Source organism: Protopterus annectens, chromosome 13.part0 (assembly GCF_019279795.1).
Source record: "Protopterus annectens isolate FY-2018-M chromosome 13.part0, PAN1.0, whole genome shotgun sequence".
Classification (NCBI taxonomy): domain Eukaryota; kingdom Metazoa; phylum Chordata; order Ceratodontiformes; family Protopteridae; genus Protopterus; species Protopterus annectens.
Window position 1 is genome coordinate 967,856,311 of NC_056747.1, and position 24,452 is coordinate 967,880,762.

General features: G+C 38.7%; 1 protein-coding gene across 1 annotated transcript in view; it reads left to right on the forward strand.

Annotated features, from left to right (window-relative positions):
* ZNF385C (zinc finger protein 385C) overlaps window positions 1-24,452 on the forward strand; it is a 1,443,898-nt gene that overhangs the window by 573,318 nt on the left and 846,128 nt on the right. The gene's annotated exons all lie outside the window — the stretch shown is intronic.

Here is a 24,452-nt window from a genome sequence, read left to right on the forward strand (position 1 = left end):
CACGTTAGGTTCAAGCAAGGCACCCTTTATTACTTGCAGCAAGGAGACAAAGCATGTAGGCACAAGGTTTGTCTGAATTACTGGTGATTAGTATGTTATTCTTATACAGTTCTCTTCCTGTCACACAGAAAATGTTACTATTCTATTGCTGACATAGTTAGACACAGCTTTCTGTATGTTCTACAGAAAATGTTACTAGACTTATTGCTGACTAGGTTAGATTATTTGATAGCTTGCAAAACATTTTGAGAAAAACAACCTGGCCTTGGGCTTATTTTAGCCCATTTTAACTTTTCAATTCTTCAATTGTACTGTTCTAATACATGTGTTGCATTTTGTCTAGATTCAAGGTACGTTTCTAGCTTTGGTACAAGAAATGCTGACTATGGTTTATACTTTCAAGCATCTATTGTTTTCTTTATCAAAGCTTCTAGCAGCTGCATACTTTCTCATAGCATAAGCAGAAATTAATATCTCTTTGTTAAGTTTCATGACATTAGCAGAAATGAAATGTCTATTGTTATTTTCATGACATTAGCAGAAATGAAATGCTTCTTGTTACGTTTCTAATAGCTGTGCAGATTCATGCAATGTGAACAGAATAAATGTATTAACCCTTTTAAACCTTGAATGCTTAATGCACTAAGCATGCATATTACTATTACACATTTTTCTAACATTTCCCCCCTTTTAATACTTTTATTCTACTTTCAAGATAAGCATAAACAGTTTTTTTTCTTCCCCTAAACTCTTCCTACTCAGGATTTGCAGTTAAGAGAGTCATTCAGTTTAAACTTATGAAAGCATTTTCAGTTTTTTAGCAATTCTTCAAGTTCAGCACCTTGGTATAAGGTTTCTGAAACTGAAATGTCTATAAAGTCTTTAATCAGTCTTTTTATGCAGGGGATGCAGCAGCACACACATACCACCAGTAGGAGTATTCCTACACAGATGGCAATCAGAATGTTCATCAGGATACTGCCCCACCCCCCCCCAAAAAAAATTTCTGGAAAAAGTCCATCAATGGATTTGGTCCTGGTTTGGTCATGGCTGACACCTGCTGAATCACATCAAGATGGTTGTCTATCTCGTGTTTGTGGTCAGGAATATACGAACAGCACTCCTCCTGGATTAAAGCACACATACCTCCTCTCGCCGCTAGGGTGAAGTCAAGAGCCATGCAATTTTGAAGCACCACTGTTCTCATGGCAGTCAGTTCATCAGTCACCAATTCTAGGGCTGAAAAGGTTGCATTGCTCATTATTTCGAGAAGCTTAGACAATTTTCTCAGTTCCCAGATTGATTTCATTGCTCCATATGCTGGCAGTACACCTGCCCACGAGATAACAGTATCACTCAAGTCCATATGTGACAGTCCATTTTTCCCTAAGCCCACATCATTATGGTTTTTCCAGCGTGCATTGATTTGCCCCACTGGATTGACAGGCTTCTTGATTTCTCAAACATTCCAAATTTTCCCTTGAGGTAAACCTGCTGTGTGTCATATGGCCAGAACCAGGTACCCCAAAAAACAACTGCCGGACCAATTCTCAGGTAACCATTTATATGCTTTCCTACCACATACAAAGTAACAATCTTCTACTTTAGTAGTAATTTTACTATGCCCTGGCTCTGCATGAAACATTTTTTTTGTCGATTATAGACAGTTGCTTATAGAGATCAGCATTATGTTTTACTTCTTCAGTTGTCCTATGCATCAGTTCAAAAAATGTATCATAGCTTGTGTTGCAATAGGATCTGGTGTTATCAGGTTTGGTGTAGCATCTATAGGGAACAGTCACATTGCAATTGCTCCAACCCACCTGAACTGTATCATTCTTGTAAAAACACACAGTTCCCTTCTGTCAAACAGACAAGGGCAATGCTACTTTATCTTGTGATGTGACATCTGATGTATCATAAATTAAGTTTTCCCAGGTCTTGTTGGCTCCTAGGGGAACTGAAGTTAACAGTAACCCCCGCATATGCTGTTGGCAAAGCTGTGCAAATCCAGCAATTCGAAACATTGAAGGTCTCAGCATACACATATTTGATTGCCTGGTAAGTGTTAAAGTTAAGTTGCCACTCTGTGTGCCACTCTGCATGCTTGTTTAGTTCAATTTGTGTGGCTGGGAAAAGGAATGGCCACAACAAAAAGATTATTGTCACTAGTACAGTCAACAGGATGATTATGCAATACTTTTGAGGAAACGGTTGTTCTGCATTTCTGTTTTCTCCGACTCTTCCAAGTAGGTGTATTTGGATCTTACTGAATTCCATCATCTTGGACACATGCTCTTACTCTCTGCCATAATAGGACCTTCAGCACCGATGGTTTCTTCACTGGGGTTGAGACAGATCAGTCCTATTGATCTGACCCCCCTTTGTAGCCAGACGTTGTGCTGAGGGCCCCGATGGAGCGGTAAGATTTTTGTCCAACTCAAAGTTCTTAACCAGCTTGCAGTGCATCAGGTGTATCCATGAAGCTGGTTCTGCTATCTTAACTGCAGTGGGTGTCAAAAGAAGCACCTGGTAGGGACCTTCCCACCTTGGTGATGACCAATTCTTCCTCTTGATGTTTTTGATCCACACCCAATCTCCGGGCGTCACTGCCACTTCTGATGTATCGGTTTGTTTTCTATCTGAAACAGAATTTGACTGCAACAGATGTTTAGACCTCAACAACTTTTTCATATATTCAGCTAGTGTGAAATCAGCTTTCTGGTCTGATGACATGAGAAGTTTCCACTGGAGTGTATAATAAGCCCTTCCAAATAATTTTTTTCAAAAGGAGTCAATCCTTTTGCTGTAGTGACAGTTCTCATGCTCAACAGTGCCAGGGGCAAACAGTATAATCAGTTTTTCCCTGTCTCAGCTATTAATTTTCTCAATTTGCTTTTTAGTATACCATTATGCCTTTCAACTAGCCCTGCAGATTGTGGATGGTATGCACAATGATTTTTTTAAAGAAATAACAAAATGCTTACTCAACTGCTGTATGGTTTGATTTACAAAGTGTGTACCATTGTCACTGTAGATCCTTTCCGGAATACCAAACCTAAGAATGATTTCCTTGACAAGTACTTTTGCCACCGTAGCTGCATCTGCATTTTTTTGTTGGAAAGGCTTCCACCCATCTAGAAAACATATCTACAATGACAAAACAATACTTCTTATTTTCACATTTGTTCAATTCTATGAAATCCATACAGACAGTGTGAAACGGATATGGTGGTGTAGGGAAACTGCCTTGCTTGGGCTTTATCGCCCCCTGTGCATGATGTTTGTTACAAATATGACACATCAAACAAAATTTTTTAGAGTAGTTTGTAAATCCATACGTTGTGAACACCTGGTTCACCAGATGTACCATCCCCCCTGTTGAGACATGGCACTGCCCATGGCTCAACAAAGCTGCATATCGAAACAAATTAGAGGGTAGTATCGGTTTTCCTTCTCTAGAGATGTACAGCCCCTTTTCAAGGATTGCTCCTTGTTTTATCCATCTTTGTTTTTCAGCTTGCATAGTGAGTGTCTGCATTGTTTTTAACATATCTAAATCTAAAATCTCAGAGGGTTGTAATTCCTCATTTAAAAGAAATGCTTCTGTGGCTGCTTGTTTTGCAGCTGTACCAGCTCTTGCATTACCTTTTGAAATCCTATCTTGTTGCTTGGTGTGAGCTGTGCATTAACAAATGGCTACTTTCCGAGGTAACTGAATAGATTCTAAAAGATCTAAAATAAACTGTGCATGATTTATAGGTTTGCTAGTAGATGTTATAATTCCCCGGTTTTTCCACTGTTGCGCAAAAACATGTACAGTAGAAAAAGTGTACTGGCTATCAGTAAAAATGTTTACATATTTACCCTTTGCTAAGGTACATCCCCGTGTCAGGGCAATCAATTCTGCTGCCTGTGCAGATAAGTTGTGTGGTAAAGGTTTTGCTTCTATAATCCCAGTATCAGAAACTACTGCATATCCTACTAGGTTCTGTCCTGCAGGACCCCTTTTGCACGAACCATCCACGTAGTATGTCACCTCGGCATCATCCAAGGGGACAATCGTGAGGTCTTTTCTAGGAAGTGTCTTTTGCTCAATTACCTGCAGGCAGCGGTGTGGTGTGCCGTCTGCAGGGGTCAGGAGCAGAGTAGAAGGGCTTAAAGTCATGCAGCATTCAATTGTCATATGAGGTTGGCTCAACAATATAGTCATACAGGAAAGATGCCTAGCAGGGGAAAGATATGCTACCTTTTCTTGTAGTAAAATAATCGTGACTGCATGAGGTACTCTCAAAGTGAGAGGGTGGAACAAAACTACTGAGGCTGAAGCCTGCACTGCCATTGCAGCTGCAACTACTGCTTGTACACAGTGGGTTAAGGATCGTGCCACTGGGTCTAGTTGTGATGAATAGTAAGCAATGGGGCATTGCTTATCCCCATGCTGTTGTGTTAGTACTGATGTCATGTAACCCTGCTTACAATCTACAGTTTGGAAAAAACGTTTATGGTAGTTTGGCAATCCCAGAACTAATGAGGACGCTATTAACTGCTTTAGTTTGCAGAAAGCAGATTCTGCCTCTGGTGTCCATTGTAACAAATCCTGCGCTGCCATAGGCTTCTTATATATAAGGTCAGTCAGAGGTGTAGATTCCAAGGCATAGCTTGGAATCCAGCTCCGGCAAAAATTGGTTGTACCCAGGAAGGACATCATTTCCTTCTTGATAGTGGGTTTTGGTGCTTGCAAAATTGCTATTTTTCTGTCCTCATCTAATGTTCTACCTTCCTTGGATATTACATATCCCAGGTATTTGACTTGTTTTTTCCAAAGCTGCAGTTTACTTTTATTTACCTTATGTCCTTCAGCGGCTAAAAATCGTAGAAGTGCTATGGTATCTTCTCTACATTCTTGCTGGGTGGGGGCTGCCAGCAAGATGTCATCAACATAAAGTAAAATCTGACTGCCTTTTGGTGGGGTGAATTCCGCCAAGTTGCTTGCCATTTCTTGTGAGAATATTGTTGGACTTTCACAATATCCCTGTGGTAGTCACGTATATGTATACCTTTTCCCCTGAAATGTGAATGCAAACCAATACTGGCTATCAGGGTGTATCGGTATCAAAAAGAACACATTGCTGATGTCTACCACAGAAAAATACTTTTGTTGAGGTTTCAGATCATTCAACAGGGTGTGTGGGTTTGGCACCGTAGGTGCTCTTGGTATTACTGCATCATTTACAGCTTGTAAATCTTGGACCATACGCCATTCTCCATTGGCCTTTTTAACTGGAAATAATGATGTGTTACATGGTGACTAGGGAGATTCTACTAGCATCCCACCTTTAAGTAAGGCTGCTATAATAGGCTTTATCCCTGCCTCTGCATCTTTTCTTAAGGAATACCTTCTTTTTGTGGTCTGAATGCTGACTTTGGCGTGATAGTAACTGGTCCCGCTGTACGAATGAGTCCTACATCTGATTTTCCTGTTGACCAGAGGGTCTCTGGTATATTTTGTAAGGCATTTTCTTCCTCCTTTAACAGGAGTGTCAATCTGCTGTCCTCGCTAGACTGCAAGTGCACAGCTGGGTTGGTCTGAGTTATCCAATTCAACTTCTGTATTTGTATTCCCTGTTCTGATAGTTCTAGTTCTGTCTGTTTCTCCCATCTCATGACTTTTTCTCCTAGGTCTGCCCATTCTATATTTCTGTTTTTTGTTAAGCTAACATGTGGTAATTGATTAGATTTATAAAGTGCAAAGAACTCCTGGGGCAATGAACAGCTGGCTACACTGTTCCCTTCTGTGTCCCAGTACAGGTTACACAATACCAATCCATTTGCATGATTTTTAAATAATTCTTGCTCATATTTTTTATCAGGTCCTGGTGTGCTACAATAATACAGGGTACAGTGCAACAGGTGTTGCTTATCAATGTCAAGGGAGAGGAACTTGCTGATAGCTACATTCATTAACTCTTTGGTCACAGTCCCTGGACCAGTTGTATAAAACATTTCACCCTCCGATTGCACTGTAAAGATATCAATTTGTCGCTGTGCTTCCATACCCTGCATGGTTGGGACTACTGCTATACCAAATAGCTGCATGAGGTCTCTGCCCAAGAGGTTTACTGGGCATTTTGCAGAAACAACAATTTTGCTTTTCTGTGTCAATCCTGAAACTGGATCAGTTATTGCAATGTTACGGGAGAGAGGCTCCCGATACAGCTGTCCATTAGCTGCTTTGACCAGTATGTAATCAGGTGACTCTGTGTTTTCTGGCAGTTTGGAGGGATGTATCAGGGTTTGTGATGCCCCTGAGTCACACAAGAATTTGACTTCCCTCCCTTCTACCAAGAGTGTAACTTCTGGTTTTGGGTCTGCTAAATAAAGCTCCAAGCTCAATAAAGCTAGGGCCAATATTTCATTTTCTTCATAGTCACTAACTTCCTGCACTTCCTCTACTCCCTCTATCACATTCTCATTTGTCCTTTCTTTGCTAGCCCCTTCTAGTGATTCCTGACTACCATATAGTCAGTCCTCACCCCTCCTTGTCTTCCGTTGTTGCCTTCTTGTTTTTCTTGCAATCCCTTGCCAAATGTCCCTTTTTACCGCATTTGAAACATTCTCCCCTTTTCTTTCGCCCTTCAAAGTCCTCTGATCGTTAATCAGATTGTTTGTTTCCCTGGGCATTTTTCTTGCCCTTTTTCCTGGACTGTACCACATAAACTTCTGCTCCATCTTCTACAGAAAATACTTGGGCTTTCTTTTTCTTTTTGCTATTAAAATGCCTTTTGGCATGCCTAGCATATTCAAGTAATGATTGTAACCTGCTTGTACTATGGTCTACCATATGTTTTGTAATAAAACTGCTTATAGGTGCAATACTGCCCTTTAAGAATGCATTCTTTAATTGCTGTTCATATGGGGAATCTTGTGTTTGATCTTCAGGAACCTGCATTCCACAGTGGTTTTTAAAACACTCTAATAATCTGGCATAGTAAAGGTCAATTGTTTCACCTTCTTGTTGGATGCATTGATTAATGCAAGTCCAGTCTGCCCTAGGTTTCCATTTTTCAGAGATGGTTCTGTAAGACCTTTTACTCTGGTATCTAATTCTGCGCTGCTATGTGGGAGTGGTCTTTGTGCAGCATCATGGGGATTCCAGTTCCCACTAATCATGTACCAATCTGGCCCTACAATCTGTCTAACTACCTTTTCTATTTCTTCTCCGTTTAGGTTATAACTCAGCTTCATTCCTTGTAAATCTGAGAATTTTCTAAAATTAACCTTTGGATGGGGAATTCCCTCAGTGGCTTTCCGGATGTCTTCCGGAGTCCAAGGTCTATACACTAAAATAGTTGGGTCCTGATTGTCTTGACCTGCCTGAGGATTGGGTACTTCTATAAGTGGGCATATTTCTTCTTCACTTATAGATCGTGAATTCTTAACCATTTGCCATAACTCAATGCCTTCATCTGAGTTACCTGCCTTTGTTGGGGATCTGGTCTTGATGGGATCTCTAATTTTAGTCAGTTTTAATTTCATAATATCTCTATCTTCAGTGACTACAGGATATCATGGGGGTGGATTAACCTGTTCACTTTCTTCATATTCTGGTAAGGGAGGTGGAGGTGCTGATGCTATTACTAAGTTATTGTCCTCCTTATCTAAAAACATTGCTTTTGAATTTTTGTTCTTTTGTTCCCTCGGTTTACTTCCTCAAGCCACCTGTGTGCCTGAGGAATTCCTAATCAACGTTGCTTTTTTACCCGACCTTTGGAATTGGTTTTGAGCTGTTTGATAAGTTTGATAAGTGAGGATTTTTCTAATTTTCTGTCAAATTCGTATTTATTAACCCATTTTGAATAGTATCTAATATTGGCGCGCTGCGACTGCATATATTTTGCATCTTCTGTTAAAGGCGGATTTTGGGGTCTTTTTGTGCAATTATTACCCATTTTGTTCTACCCTTTGATCGTTACGTAACTTCTCTTAATTTTTTAACGTGGTATCACGGATTTTTTTATAGTCTCTTCAGAATGACTGCCTACTTATTCTGTTTCTCCTGATCTATGACAAGACAGTAATCTTTTTTGTCCCTGACTTGTGAGAAAAATACAGTCTGACAAAAACAATACACATCTAGTCCCTGATCTAAAACAGAAAACAGAAAAAAGTAGATTCACCTTACCTGAGCCCACGTGATTGTTAACCAATTTGCAGAGACCCATCCTTCAGTCACAGATCAGAAAGTGGCTGGCCTCTTTTGAACAACAATTCAGTCGGAGGACTTTCCATATAAGAAGAACCGATTTGGCTTCTTCCCCGTACGGTTTCAACCACCTGGCCATCTGATCTGAGGTGAAGAGAGGGTTCCGGTCCAAAGGACCAATCTGTCAAAGGAAAAAACTTCAAAGACCAATTCACGTTAGGTTCAAGCAAGGCACCCTTTATTACTTGCAGCAAGGAGACAAAGCATGTAGGCACAAGGTTTGTCTGAATTACTGGTTATTAGTATGTTATTCTTATACAGTTCTCTTTCTGTCACACAGAAAATGTTACTATTCTATTGCTGACGTAGTTAGACACAGCTTTCTGTACGTTCTACAGAAAATGTTACTAGACTTATTACTGACTAGGTTAGGTTATTTGATAGCTTGCAAAACATTTTGAGAAAAACAACCTGGCCTTGGGCTTATTTTAGCCCATTTTAACTTTTCAATTCTTCAATTGTACTGTTCTAATACATGTGTTACATTTTGTCTAGATTCAAGGTACATTTCTAGCTTTGGTACAAGTAATGCTGACTATGGTTTATACTTTCAAGCATCTATTGTTTTCTTTATCAAAGCTTCTAGCAGCTGCATACTTTCTCATAGCATAAGCAGAAATTAATATCTCTTTGTTAAGTTTCATGACATTAGCAGAAATGAAATGTCTCTTGTTATTTTCATGACATTAGCAGAAATGAAATGCTTCTTGTTAAGTTTCTAATAACTGTGCAGATTCATGCAGTGTGAACAGAATAAATGTATTAACCATTTTAAACCTCAAATGCTTAATGCATTAAGCATGCATATTACTATTACACATTTTTCTAACAGCCCCTCTCATAGGACCCATGTTAGCACTCATTCTGGAATTTTGGCAGATTGTGATCTAACCATGTTGTAAACAGTACTTCCAATCTGGACTCCCTTCTGAGCCCATGTTAGCAGCCATTCCAGAGTTTCACCACTTTCTGATCTAACCATGTGTATGGCATTATGACATTTGGAACCTTGCTGGCACCTGTTCTAGAAATGTGCCTTCATTTTAATGTGCTATGTTGTATATGGAATTCTGTTGCATTGTTTATTAAAGTTCTTGGTTGTTTTTCAATCAGTTGTGCACAGAGGATTTTGTAATTCAATTGCCTATAGTTCTTTAAGTAATTTTCATCCACTTGTCTGTACACAAGTTGTGTTTTCTGTGAGAAAATAGAGCTCCACACACCCGTAGGTATATACATATATATATATATATATATATATATATATATATATATAAATAAAAATGTAAATGTTCATTTGTTCAAAATCTTAAATCTCCGAAAGTTCTTCACCGATTGCTTTGAAATTTTCACACAAGGTTGCATTCGAATACGCGCGTGTTTTTATGTACCTACTATTATATAGATATCACATGTTGCATTCGAATACGCGCGTGTTTTTATATACCTACTATGGATTCTATATATTTGTATACAAATATGCAATTTTATATGTTTTTGTTATAACTTTCTTACTTCTTTTTCAGTGCAATTGATCTGCTTTAGTTCATCCATTTAATGCCTCACAGAAGATCAAACTTAGGTCGTCGTACTCGCGGAGCAGAAGCAGTGTGACGAGTAATTGCAAATCAAACTGAGGAAGAACAGGCATCAGCGAATGAGTGAAACAGACAAAGAATGGCTCAAATACATGCCGAGGAAGCAGCAGAGTGACGTGCAGCCAGACTTGAGGATGCACGGTTGCGAGCACGGCGATCGTGTTCTGCAGCTTCAGATCTGCTTCGTTCTCCTCAATCAACACCAACGGATGAAATAAATACTTGCCTGAAATACTCTACTTTGTGGCGACATGTAAAGATGTTAAAATTAACTACAAATATGCATGTCCAGCTGCAAAACAATCGATCAGCTGAGATATTCTCACATCAATTGCTGGAAATTGGGAACAGAAAGGTGCCGGTTGATCTGACCTCTGGACGAATTTCATTGCCTCATAACTTCTGCAATTTAGTGATGTCAAAAGAAGAATTGGTTGAAAAAGTATTTCCCGATATTCAAACCAATTATAAGAATCACGATTGGCTGACTGAACAAACTATTCTGGCGGCCAAGAACAAAGACGTCTACGAACTTAACAATATTATTCAGTCTAACATTCAAAGCGAGGCAGTCACATACAAGTCCATCGACACTGTTGTGGAAGCAGATGAAGCGGTTAATTATCCAACAGAATTTTTGAATTCACTCGATCTGCCAGGGATGCCACCGTATGTACTGCAATTGAAAATTGGCGTGCCAATTATCATGTTGCGAAATATCAACCAGCCAAAGCTATGCAACGGCACTCAGCTTGCAGTAAAAAAATTAATGAGCAACATCATAGAAGCAACAATCTTGACAGGACCTTTCAAAGATGAAGATGTCCTCATTCCTCGCATTCCTATGATTCCAACGGATATGCCATTTCAATTTAAGAGATTGCAATTCCCAATTCGATTGGCGTTTGCAATCACCATCAACAAAGCTCAGGGCCAATCTTTAGAATTGTGTGGTTTAGATCTACACACGGATTGCTTCTCACATGGACAATTATATGTTGCGTGTTCTAGAATTGGCAAACCAGACAATCTCTATATCTGCACAGACAATGGAACAACAAAAAATATTGTATACCCACAAGCATTGTGAAATTAAACATATTAGAAATGTACGCTTTCTCTTTTCTTTCTTTTCCATTTAACCAGACTGAGCCACAGCAATGCGTGGCCGGGTACAGCTAGTATATATTTATATATATATATATATATATATATATATATATATATATATATATATATATGGTTTACTATCACAATGCCGACGTGCACTTGCACGGCTATGAAGTATTCGAACAGCAGATGTTCGAATACCTCATATTTCGGCAGGTGATGTGAGCGAACGTTACCATTGCGAATGGAATGTGCATTCGCAATTCTAACGTTCGCTCATGTGAGGGGATCGCGGTACAGTGCAGTTACGGAAATACATCCCTTTCTTCACTGTAGTGTGATCTCGGAGTTGGAATATTAAGTTGGGGGGGTGTGGGTGGCGCAGCCCCCCACAGGGGGGGTGCAGGGGGGCTTGCCGCCCTGCATAACTGTGTGTTAGGCTAGTTAGGTAGGTAGTTACGGGACGGGTGGGAGTGCTGTGTATTGTCGAAAATGTCGCGAGCTGTTTTCGACATTAGGAAAATTCGGAAATGTTCATTTCCGATGTAGAAATTCGAAAATGCAGACACATTTTGTTCTGATTTTCTAATTTATGATAGTAAACCTATATATATATATATATATATATATATATATATATATATATATATATATATATTCCTAATTCATATTGTTTATAAGGAAATTCAGTCCATGGACCATAATTGCCAATACCAAACCTCATAGGGCACTTCCTGCCTCAAGGACAGCAACAAAAAAAGTCAGGTTTGAGATAAATGTATGGGTAACCTTCCAATCATCAAGCTTTACCTTAAAGTGATTAATGATATCTCCCTGTTTTATGTATAACAGGCTGTCCCAGAAAAGGGAAAAGCAATGTATAATTAATTTGTTGATAGATATTTAAGTCTTTAACTGAAGTGTTTGTGAAGCCATTTGATAAATATATATATATATATATATATATATATATATATATATATATATATATATATATATATATATATATTGTCCGCTTTTTAATTTTGAAATTTCAAAACCTCGAATATCAGAATCCCGATGTGCAGATGTTCAAAGTTTTGAAATCTCAAAGGTAAACAACTGAGATCGCCCAACAGTGCGGAACGGCAATTTTACCATTCTCTTAACTGTAGTGTGATCTCGGAATTGTCCCCCCTGCATAAACGTGATTGCTAGCGTTTTTTTTTTTTCTTCAAAAGCTCAAACATCTGAACTTCGGGATTCTGATGTTCGAGGTTTTGAAATTTCAAAATTAAAAAGTGGACTTATACACACACACACACACACACACACACACACACATATATGCGTGCAGATATGTGTATTGTGTGTGTTGGTGCATTTACCACAACAGGAATATAAATATACACATGATACAGATATGTGTATAGTACATATGTGTATAAGTGTACCCATGTGTGTATGTGTGTGTGTGTGTATATATACTTCACAAATATTGTACAAGCCACTCGCAACGCAGCTCATGCACAAATGCCTAACTTTTGTTGTGTCTTTCGGCTTTTCCCGTTTAGAGGTCGCCACAGCGGAACTCCGGTCCGCTAATGATTGGCAGTAGATTTTTACGTGCCGAGTTGCTGGCCCTGATGCACAACCTTCAGTGAAGGTATGCCCATTCATGCATGTCTCCACACAGAAGACGCTCTAGCTGAGAATCGAACAGGGCGTCTTACTGTGAGGTGACAACGCTACCGAAGCACCACCACCGCAGCATGCAGAAATGCCTAACTAACCTACATAGTTTGTTTTCTGAGCAATAATTTATGTAGGTTAGTTAGGCACAAATGCCTAACTAACCAACATCAATTATTGCCCAGAAAACAAACTATGCAATTATGACACGGATTTGAAATAAAAGTGGTGCAGTAATCCAAACTGAAAATACAGGAAAAATGGAACATGGAATATTTTTGGCTTGCTTTGTCTGATAAATTAAATATATAGTACTATTTGGTAATGAAGTGAATGTATGTGTGTGTGTGTGTGTGTGTGTGTGTGTGTGTGTGTGTGTGTGTGTGTGTGTGTGTGTGTGTGTGTGTGTATGTGTGTGTGTGAGGGACTGTAGAATGTGTGTGTGTGAGTTTGCTTTTGTTTGCTGTTTGTGCAATCTCGGAGTTAGTATATATAAGTAGGGGGGTTGTGAGGGGGCTTGCCCCCCCCTGCTTATTTGTGATGTAAGTTTGTGGATGTGTGTTGTTTTGTTTGTTTATTTTGTGGTGTGTGTTTTGTGGTGTATATGTGGTTTGTGTGTGCTGTGTGTTCTGTGTTTTAAAATTTCACGATTTTGGGCTTTGCAGTTTTGAGCTTTCGGTGTTGTGTGGATTCAGTTTCATGGTTCAAAGAACTGAAATTCAAGATTTCAGTCTTTCAAGATTATGAAATGAATCCACATGTGTGTGTGTGTGTGTGTGTGTGTGTGTGTGTGTGTGTCTGTGTGTGTGTGTTTATGGATTCACTTCAGAAGACTGAAATCCCAAAATCTTGAATTTCAAAAAGACTGAGACCAAAACCTTAAAAGTTTAAAAGACTGAAAACTTAAAATACTGAATCTCAGAATACTGAAAACACACAGGATACCAACACTTACTATATTCCAGCAGAAGTAGATACAGAAACAAATACAAGACAAACCATATTACTTTTCTCCAAATATAAGCAAGGGGGGCAAGCCCCCCTGCACCCCCCATAGTCCCTGCTACTTAAATATAACAATTCTGAGATCACACTTCTCTACACTAACATGAGTTACGTTGCAGTATAGCAAGTTAGAAGGGACATTCAACAGCAATCAATGAAAATTTTATTTTGCCATTTTGTTTTTTGTTTTTCGCGATCATCGGAGAGGAGTTTATAGTGTAGTAAACTTTTTATCTTTATTTATGTTTAGTATTGTTATGTGCTGCAGTGCTGGGTGTTAGTATTTATTCTGTATGTTTTTTCAGTATTATGAGAATCCTTTTTTAATTTTCAATTTTTTTGACTTCAGTTTTTTGGTTTCATGCTCAGAAATCAATATTCAGAATCAAATTCAGAAAATGACATTCTGTTTTCACACACTGTTTTTTCAGCACATTGCAGCTAATTATAATATTAGTATATATATATATATATATATATATATATATATATATATATATATATATATATATATATATATATATATATATATACATATACACACACACACACACACACACACACACACACACACACACACACACACACACACACACACACACACACACACACACACACACACACACACACACACACACGTATGTATCTCTCTCTCTCTCTATATATATATATATATATATATATATATATATATATATATATATACACATACATATATAATCTAGATGTCTAAATATAGATATATATATGTGTGTGTGTGTTTATTTCAGACAACATTAATGAGTCATATGTTGATGCTGTGGTATGTAAGATCATGACGTTTATGCACAGAGATCACAAGACATTATAATACAACATGCTTCCTCAACCACCTGTTAAGCAACCACAGTCATGTGGTTACCCGGGTCTATACAAGTGCAGAGTGACTGAATGATGACAGTTTTCATTACTAATTAATACAAATATTTAATTATTCTCAGACTAAACAGCAAAAGCACCAAAGAATAAGTAAGGCCGAGACAAAATACTCTGAAAGGTAAAGTGAGACCCCAGTAAAGCACCAGCAGTAGCATAACGTATAATTCTAACACAATGTCAGTAGTACTTGGACAAGTCTTACACAATGTCTGATTTGCTAGTGATACTCTCCCATTCCATCATTCCTGTTCTAAACAACCCCTTCATGTCTCACTAACATGATCTTGTACACCCATTTTGTGTTCCCCTTTCCCACCCACCTGTCAATTCTGTCTCAAGTACAAAGAGTTTAGCTGCTCTAGTCAATGGTTATAGCCATTCCACTCCATTCCATGCAACTTTCTTGTGGCTTTTTCTCTGGAATCCTTCCAGCAACCTGAAAGTCTTCTTCCTATATGGCTTCCAAAAATTCACATAATTTTCAAATTATGGGCTGACAAAGAGAACAAAATTAAGCATCCCCTCTTTGCTTCTGGAGTCTTCCTGCAGCTATACCCCAATATTCTGTTGGCAGCTACAACTGCCATCTCACTTTGAACCTTGCAGTCCAGACAGGATAAGATCAGCACTCTGAGATCCTTTTCCTGCTCTGCTTGCATTAATCTCTGTCCATCAGCTGATAAGTCACATTGGGTAGTGGATGCTTAGGTGCAGTGCTGTGCATTTGCCTGCCTTGACCATCAGCTGACATCTTTCAGCCCGCTGGGGTATCTTTTCCAAAACCTTCATTAGACTCTTTCCTCATCCTGTACTGCTGCCTGTAAATTTGTGGCATCACTGAAGACGTTGATGCTGTCACCTCTTCCCTTGGACAGTGAACATATTAAACAGTATTGGAATCAAGATTGATTCCTACTGACCTCCACCAGTCACTTATTCTCAACATTGTTGTTCTCACCACTAGCTTCTGTATCCAGCCATTTAACCATGTAGCAATCAGAGCGGCTAATATTAAATACTCATAATTCCTCCAGTTTTCTGGCAGTCTCCAGTGATAGACCAAGTCAAAGGTATTGTTAAAGTCCAGGTACATAAAACCTCCTGGTATTATATTCTTCTTAAACACACAGGGCTGCCCTTAAACATAGATGAACTAGGTGGCAACCTTCAGTGCTGTGCTTATAGGGTCTCTCTGTATTTATTTTACTTATTTTTTTAGAGAAACAAAACTATTTCTTTGCTGCAAAAATAATTAAACATTAAGGAGTCCTGTATTTAAAAAATGCACCCACGCTGTAGCAGGCACCCCGGGGTGGGGGTGGGGATTGTGCTTCTCTTGACTTGACTACTCAGGTAAAGTCACCTAACATTAGTGTTGGTTCAGATGTAGGCGCAAAGCTGAGCTTCACTGAACATAGCATTTTGAGCAATAATTAAGGACTATCTTGAATTTCTAATACCCTGTTTTAACTACTGTAGTCTATAGCATTTATCAGAGAATCAACATTTTTTCAAGGGATGGGTCAAAAATATAAGACAAAATCAGGAACATTCTGAAGATTTCTAGAGATGAGAGGAATGGTGTGACCAGGAATGATAAAGATGGAAGCAAAGTGAGGATGAGAAAAGTAACTGTTATGATTATTTTACAATCGTGCTGGCAATGATCAACCAGATATTTTTGACAATATTTCTTGTTTTGTGGTTTGTATGGAGCAACTTGGAATAATTTGTGTGGATGATGCTGGTCTGTTAAACATGCCCATTTTGTACAACAGTGCTGTAGGTGATCAACCAGACATTTTTTGGCAATATTTCTGGATTTATGTTTTCTGCAGAGCAACTTGTCTGTGTGGATGACGCTGGTCTGTTCAATATTTAATATGGGTATGTTTAACTGCTCCAGAAAAGGGAAAGGTGATACACACAGCCTACCTAGACCTTGCAAAGGCCTTCAACACCATTCCCCATTCTGGTATTATAGACAAGCTCACCAGCCTGAACATAAACCCCTACATCACAAGATGGGTTGCCAACTGGCTCACGGACAGAACCCACATGGTGAGAGTTGTGGGAGCTAGGTCTGACTCTAAACTGGTTACAAGTGGCGTTCCCCAGGGCTCAGTCCTAGGACCCCTCCTGTTCAGCATATACTTCTCAGAGGTACAGGCAAGTACAGGAGGACTATGGCTGACCCAAGTTCGCAGATGACTGCAAACTAGGGGCTATAATTGACTCTCCGGCTGACACAGACATCCTCAAAAAGGGTCTCACTGAGACGGATGCCTGGTATCAAAATCATGGCCTCAAGCTAAATGCCAAAACGTGCATAGTCATCCCCTTTGAAAAAACAAAGTACCCACTAACTACCACATAGGTGGTAGTCCTCTAAATACGGAAGATGTAATAAGGGATCTGGGGACCCAAGTAGATAGTAATCTCTCCTTTGATAATCACATTGCCAAAGTGGTTAGAAAATCCTTCTGTGTGGTCCACCTAATCACAAAAGGGTTTGCATCCAGATCAAAAGAGGTTATTGTGCCCCTCTACTCATTACTCATCAGACCCATCATAGAGTACAATGCCACAATTGGGATGTACCTTACAAGACACCTGCAACAGCTGGAACGACCACAGAAGTACCTCTCCAAGAGGATCACTGGCCTCAAACAGATTCCCTATGCAGCTCAACTGAAGAAACTCCAGCTGTACTCGGTTGCATACCACCAACTCAGAGGTGATCTCTGCCTGACATACAAGGCCATGTCCAACCCAGAATTGATCGACATGCTTCATCTAAAAAAAACCTTATCCCCCTCGAGCCACACACTCTAGGGATCTAAACCTCACCACAACAATAAATAGGATGTGCTGCAGGGATAGATTCCTGTCCCAGAGACTTCCCATGCTTTGGAACAAGATTCCAATCTACATTAGGCAGAGCTCCTCGCTAACACTCTTCAAGAGAAACCTAGACGAGTGGATGGGAAACAGAAAGTTTACCCCAGGGATCACTTCAGTGGCTCTGCTGGACAGAGGCACAGGGAACTAATCTAAGGGAGCGGCGAAAGCCAACACATTCTGGCTAGGCTTATAAATGCCTTCAGGCAGATAGCCTAGTACCTACCTATGAACCTATGTTTGCAAATGTGTTAGACATTTCTCTTTTGAATTCCTGCACCCTTTGCATAGACACTAATTACTACTTCGCTATATGCAATATACTATTTGAATTTGAATCCCAGCATAATTCATACATTTTGTTGCACAGCTTACAGTAAAAATATTCAAAACTACAAAGTTAAAACATAAGCTAACAACAATTGTCTATATTAAACAAGAAATACAATTTAAAGCAATAAAAAGGTGAATCAAAGACCACATGCATTTATACATGGTCCTAAAACTGTGAGCGAGTCCCATGGTTGAAAAGCAGCCCAGTCCTACTGCCACCAGCTAGATTAATTTTCAATTAATGTGAATTTTTATGCATTTTCAGTGAATGAGAAGAGGATTTTACTGTTGTTAATACTAAGCATGTTTCCAATGCAAGATTCATTTGTTTTGTTTAGCAAATGCCATCAGTGTTTGTGCTATAAAATTTCACATAAAAGTGTGAAATCAAATGCAACTATTTCAAATCATTATAAAAGTAAAGAAGACAATAGCATACACACTGACATGTTTGAACAGTGTTTATGGTAATTGGGGAGAGACAGTCAAATAATGGGACACTCGAATGGCAGGAGGGGTGGGGGCCCCTGGTCAACTACCATGCCTAGGGCCCTACTTTACCATCATGATCTTTCTCTGTCTGAATTGAATCCTTTTACCAAAGCATTTTCAGAACTGGACAAAACAAGGAGAACATGTAAAGAGAATGTGCAATTAGAAGATGGCTGGACCAGTGTGATAAGTCTGGAAAAATTCTAAAAATTAGAGCCACAAAGTGGGATGGGTGGACATGGATCCATTTGGCACTCCAACATGAGCCTTGCTGAGGGCCCCCAAAATGCTAACAACATCCATGAATGGCGAGCAGATATGGCATAACATTTAACAGTAATCAGTACACCTTGATGGTTATTTTGTGCAAGTCTTATTTGTGTGAATGATGTTAACTGCATTGTTTACAGTGTGTTTGATAAAAATTCCCATTTAATCTAGAACATTTGTAAAATAGTGTTTCAATTTTATTTGGGAGGTAGAAAAACAATTATTTATAAGTCACTTGTGGCTTATAAGACATTATGCAAATATGCTATGGCTAAACAGAGAATTTTTTATTAAGATTTTAGAGCTGTGTGGTATCTTTTGATAAGGAACACAGGAGACTCGCTGATGGCTGTGAGTATGTTATAAACTAATAGGTCCTAAAAGCAGTACAATGTCATGAACTGATGGACTTTCCCCGAGTAAAGGTACAGCAGCAGGAAGGGCGTGAATTAAAATATTTAAATGTAGTAAAACAGCGCTAGCTACTTATTTCTTTTTATCTAACATAGAACAGAATTAAAAATAGTTAGGAATTTGAAATTACTATTGCGTCAGTAAAAACAAAAAGGTCATGAAAAGCAAGCTGTTTTGCTTAATGATTACTTTTTTTTTTCTAAATGATATTGAAAATGAGAACATGGAATAGTTCTGCAGTGAAGGAACTTAAATGAGTTATTAGTACAAATGTTAATAACTAACCCAGCACATTGGATGTCAACAACTTCAGATGTTGTTCAGGCTATTGCCTCAGAGCTTTTCCTTATGCTATTTCACAGTTTTCAAAGGTAATTATTAGAAGGGAGGCATGGAAGGTATAAAATCATATATGAGTGTTGCAAACAGCAAAGCATCCCACAGAAATTCTGTGTTTTCAAGCACAAACATTTATTGAAAAGGGCAGTTGCAGGCAGTTTACGTGTTAAGCTTTCCAAACACATCCAAAACAATCAGATCAAAATATATTGTTTTAGCTAAGCAAGGATGAAAGTATGATTTACAGAGAATTAGAACTCTGAAATTTGAATTTGTTCAGAGTTTCTCTATATAAAAGAACAGAGACAGATAGGATAGCCTGTTCATTAAAAAAAAGCAAATCAGTTATAGTTGGGGTTGTTAATGCTGGGGTAGTCATTAACTGATAAACCTGTTTTAGCTACAGAGTACTTTACTTTATATAAAATACATTGTGAGCATAGTTTGAAGTTCATTAAAGACAGCTGTTTAAACTACGCCCTCATGAACAAAGAGAAAACATGCCAGATAATACAGACAACATTCATAAAGCAGAGAAAAAGCTAAGAAAGTTAAAGCTGAAAAGTATGAAGATGGAACATTATTTGCATAGGAAAAATGAATAAATGAGCAAACGTTTGAGTGCACCATTGAAGGGAGATAAAATAAAGAAGAGCAATCTGTGTTCTGATCCAAGAAACCTAGGATAGCCAGAAGCTGTGGGGGGAAAAACTCCGCTGAAGAAAATATGCCAGAAAACAAAAATTGTAGAAACAATAGAATACCCAAGGGTTAGACATGGATATAGAGACAAGTGACCAAGATGGAACATCAAGCCCAGAATCAGGCTAGCGGCTTCATTCCTTATGTGGGATACAAAGGATGCTGGGAAGGAATCAGAAGGTGGCATGGTTATTGACTGTAAACTACAATGTGCAAATAATACCAGATTACTCAAACAAATTGTATCAGATGAGAGTGGCCTTACAAGATGTTCAAGGGCTACTGAGAGAAAGGGACATGCCACCACAGGTAAACTGCAAAACAACATGCATGTTGTTCACAGTTTACACCAACGGAACTGCCATGCAGTAGCTATCTGAGAGGAGGAGGTGGGTCCAGAAAGGCAAATCACCCACAAGAAAAACATTGGAAAAATAAGACAGTGCTGAAGGGATGACCGAGGTCTGGGTTCACACAGGAGAGGCTGCTGCTCAATGGGGAGGAATAAATGGAAGAGCAGAAGGACTGACTGGTGTGGAGATGGATTGCTGAAGCAGCGTGTGTGGAGAAGTAGAAGGTGGTGAAGACATGCAGAGAGGATTCAAAGCTGAATTCATGGAACCAAAAACAAGGAATAAGGCTTGGATGGTGATGGTGAAGCTAGTGAGGAATAGCAGGGAATCAGGAGAATGGGTTGGGGAGCACTGAGTGCACAAGAAAAGCAGCTGAAGTGAAAGAGAAGCGGGGGGAGTGTCAGTGACCACAGAGTATATAGTAAATGTGTGGAATAGAGCCAATGTGTCATGAAGGGGTGGCACTAAACCCAGATATACTCTAGTAATGACATGTGTAGAAGACTGAAAAGGTTCAGGTGGAAAAGGAAGACATGAACTGATGAGAACATATATAGGAGATCAACTTTCCAACTACGAAAATATGCAGTGGTGGTGCCAGTTGCTGAGTGTGACTTGTGGAAGGGATTAGCATGTCAAAAAGAAGGCTATGGCTAAGGATTCAAAGAAGAAAGGTGGACAGTAATAGCCCAAGAAGTTAACTAAAGAGTAGTGGCATACAGTCATTAAAAAGGACAGGTGGTACAATGCAATGGTCATAGAGAAGGGCAGGACGAAGGTACAATGCAATAGTCAGAGAGAAGGGTAGGATGAAGGTACAATGCAATAGTCGGAGAGAAGGGTAGGATAAAGGTACAATGCAATGGTCAGACAAAAGAGTAGGCTGAAGGTACAGTGCAATGGTCAGAGAGGTGCTATGAGTGCTGAAAGTGGAACATGTGAGTAAACAATGACAGAAACAGGAAAGCAAAGCAGGAGAAAAGAACTTAAGGCAAAGGGAAAACCATGTCCCATAAGGAAAAGAAAGAGTGTTCCACATGTGAGTGGCATTACAGGGAGAGGAAGGAGGAAGATAAAGGTACTAAAGAGGAATATGCAGACGGTAGACTGAAATATGGGCACAATGTGTACAAGTGTGGGGCTTGTTAATGGTAGTGAAGGTAGAAAAGGATGAACAAGGGAGGGGCACAGAACATCCATGGAACATATGAAATAAAATAAGAAGAGAAAAGCAACATGGCAATGAGAAATAAAGATAACCCAATTTAAAGAATCAAAACTTAAATGGAAAGACTATAACAGTAATAAGCTGTATATTGCAAAGCCAATAAGAGTTAAATGCATTGGAAGTGACATTCAGAGTATAATTAATGATAGCTGAATAAATAGTGATGTTACAGAATGTAAATTATCACGAAAGAGAAACAAGGTACTACAGCAAGAAGAAAAGGAGCTCATAAGGGCATGAAGAGATCAAAGAAAAGAGAAATACAAAAGGAAGTACTAAGAGATGATGGAGGGAGACTAAACAGAAAGAAAGCACAAATGACATTTCAGGACAGTAAAATGTATGTGGTAAGTCAGACCCCGGGATTCAAGAAGCTTGGCGCAAGGACGGTTTTAGCCTTGCGCCAAGTGTCCTCATCACAGATGATGCAGCAGCACCTTATGAATATGTATGAGGGTGCGCCGCCGCACCCTCGATGTGCACAGGAAACGTGGGCGAGTGCAGGGGGCGTGTACAAGTGCTCTACAGAGGTGTAAATATGCCCCGACAGTTGCACAACCTACTATGCTTACTATTAGAGCCCACCTGTAATAGTAAGTCAGTAATTCAGTGTCTGTGGATACCAAAATGTATGCTAAGCATACAAGAGTGTCCACAAACAGTGAAATAAAATCAAAGTAGTAAACACACAAGCATGTAGTGGAATGTTGAGCCCCGTTCCTAGAACTTTCACAATTAGATTCTCCGTGTCCCTATTATACATTTGTATTGCTGCAATATCAAAAGTGTAAGCAAAGCATAGCTTACACATGCTGCCCTCCACCGAGCATAGCTTACACATCAAAATCATTCAAACAGAGAAAAGCATGCATAATCAATGTAAACGTCAATAGTGTAGTGTTTAGAACATCCGCCTAACAAACAGGCATTCACAGTTTGAGACCAACAATAGCACATATCATTTTACATGTGGAGTGAATGTCATTTTGCTGTAAAACTGACATAAGAGTATCACATGAGATGGTTAACTAAATGTCATTCAATCAAAGTGGTACCAAACAGGTGTAAGCACAAATAAGCAGCAGTATACATAAATAAGTACAAGTAAGCATTTCTGAGTGCGCTTGCGTGGGTGTAAGCAGTGTCCAGCATAGGAAATATATATACGTATGTACAGATATATAATATATATATATATATATATATATATAGATAGATATATATATATATATATATATATATATATATATATATATATATATTTTATATATATATATATATATATATATATATATACACACATTTATCTATATCTATATATATATATATATATGAAGAATGAACGACGTAACAATAAAACATACAAAAGGAATGAGAAGGGAATCAACAGCAACCCCAGTATTATATAGCGCTGTCAGTGTATGTCATATCAAGCTGGGCAGGAGTGAGCAAAGCACTGATACTCACACCACAGGCAGGGTATTACCAGTGGGAGTAACACTGTTGATCTGCTAAGTCTACTTTACAATCAGAGGGTAGTCCCTGGTGGGGCTACCCAAAAATTGATAGGATGTTTGGCCATCTGACCATTACACAAGCAAGGGCAGGTATGTTCAAGGACTAAATGGTGGGAGAGCCTAAGAATACGTGGGTTGGGACAATACATGTGTAGGGCCCCTAACACTCGGGAGAGGGCAATGTGTGGAGGTGTGTCATGGCTGCGATAGCAACTGGACAATGGATGGTATGCGTGTATGTTGAACTTGGTGGGGTGGAGAAACTATGGGTATGAAATTATGCATCCAGGTGTGCCAGGGTTGGATGGGCTGGTTTTAATTGGACCGCCTCGTGGAGGTCAGTGAGTTCATTATAATTATATATGCATACGCACATGCATACACCTATATATAGAAGTACATTCTCTGTAACACGTTCGTTCCATTTGCAGACATAAATAACATGAATGTGCCCTTACAAACCTCAACAGTAGATAGAATAATAGGTTGTGCATAAGAGGGAAGGGATGAAACTGCTAAAACGCAGAAGTGTGAGCAATGTCCAAAGTCATTGCTGTGCTGAAAAAATCAAATGTGAGGACTTTCCCACACATGGAATCATTCCTGTGATCTGCCTGATATGGCAATGCCAATTACTAAACCGGTCTATTTGTAAAAGAAATACGCTGAACTCGTACATAATTAGGCTCTCATGTGTAACGTGTGCATTACCACATAGTCATACTTATTAATTTATTGTAGTGTCATGTTAACGGGAATAAGGATGTAATGAAGTATAGAGTTTAGTCTTGAAATAAAGACATGCGTGTCCCATGTGGGACAACCCAAAAATTGTGAATATCCACTGTCCACTGTATAACCTGCAAAATAACAATTAAAAGTGAACTGGAAAGAAGTGTCAGTGTCATAATGAATAAGGCACTAGTAAGCAGGTTTAAGCATATATATAAACACCAGTAAGCATGTGTAAGTGCATTTGCGTGGGGTATGCATTGCTTTACAGACACACACATCTATCTATATATAGATATGTATATATATATATATATATATATATATATATATATATATATATATATATATATATATATATATATATATATATATATATATACATATATATATATATATATATATATATATATATATATATATATATATGGTTGCAGATATATATATATATATATATATATATATATATATATATATATATATATATATATATATATATATATATATATATATATATATATATATATACCAAAAATCCAGCAAACAGCACAATAAACATGTGTGTGTGTGTGTGTGTGTGTGTGTGTGTGTGTGTGTGTGTGT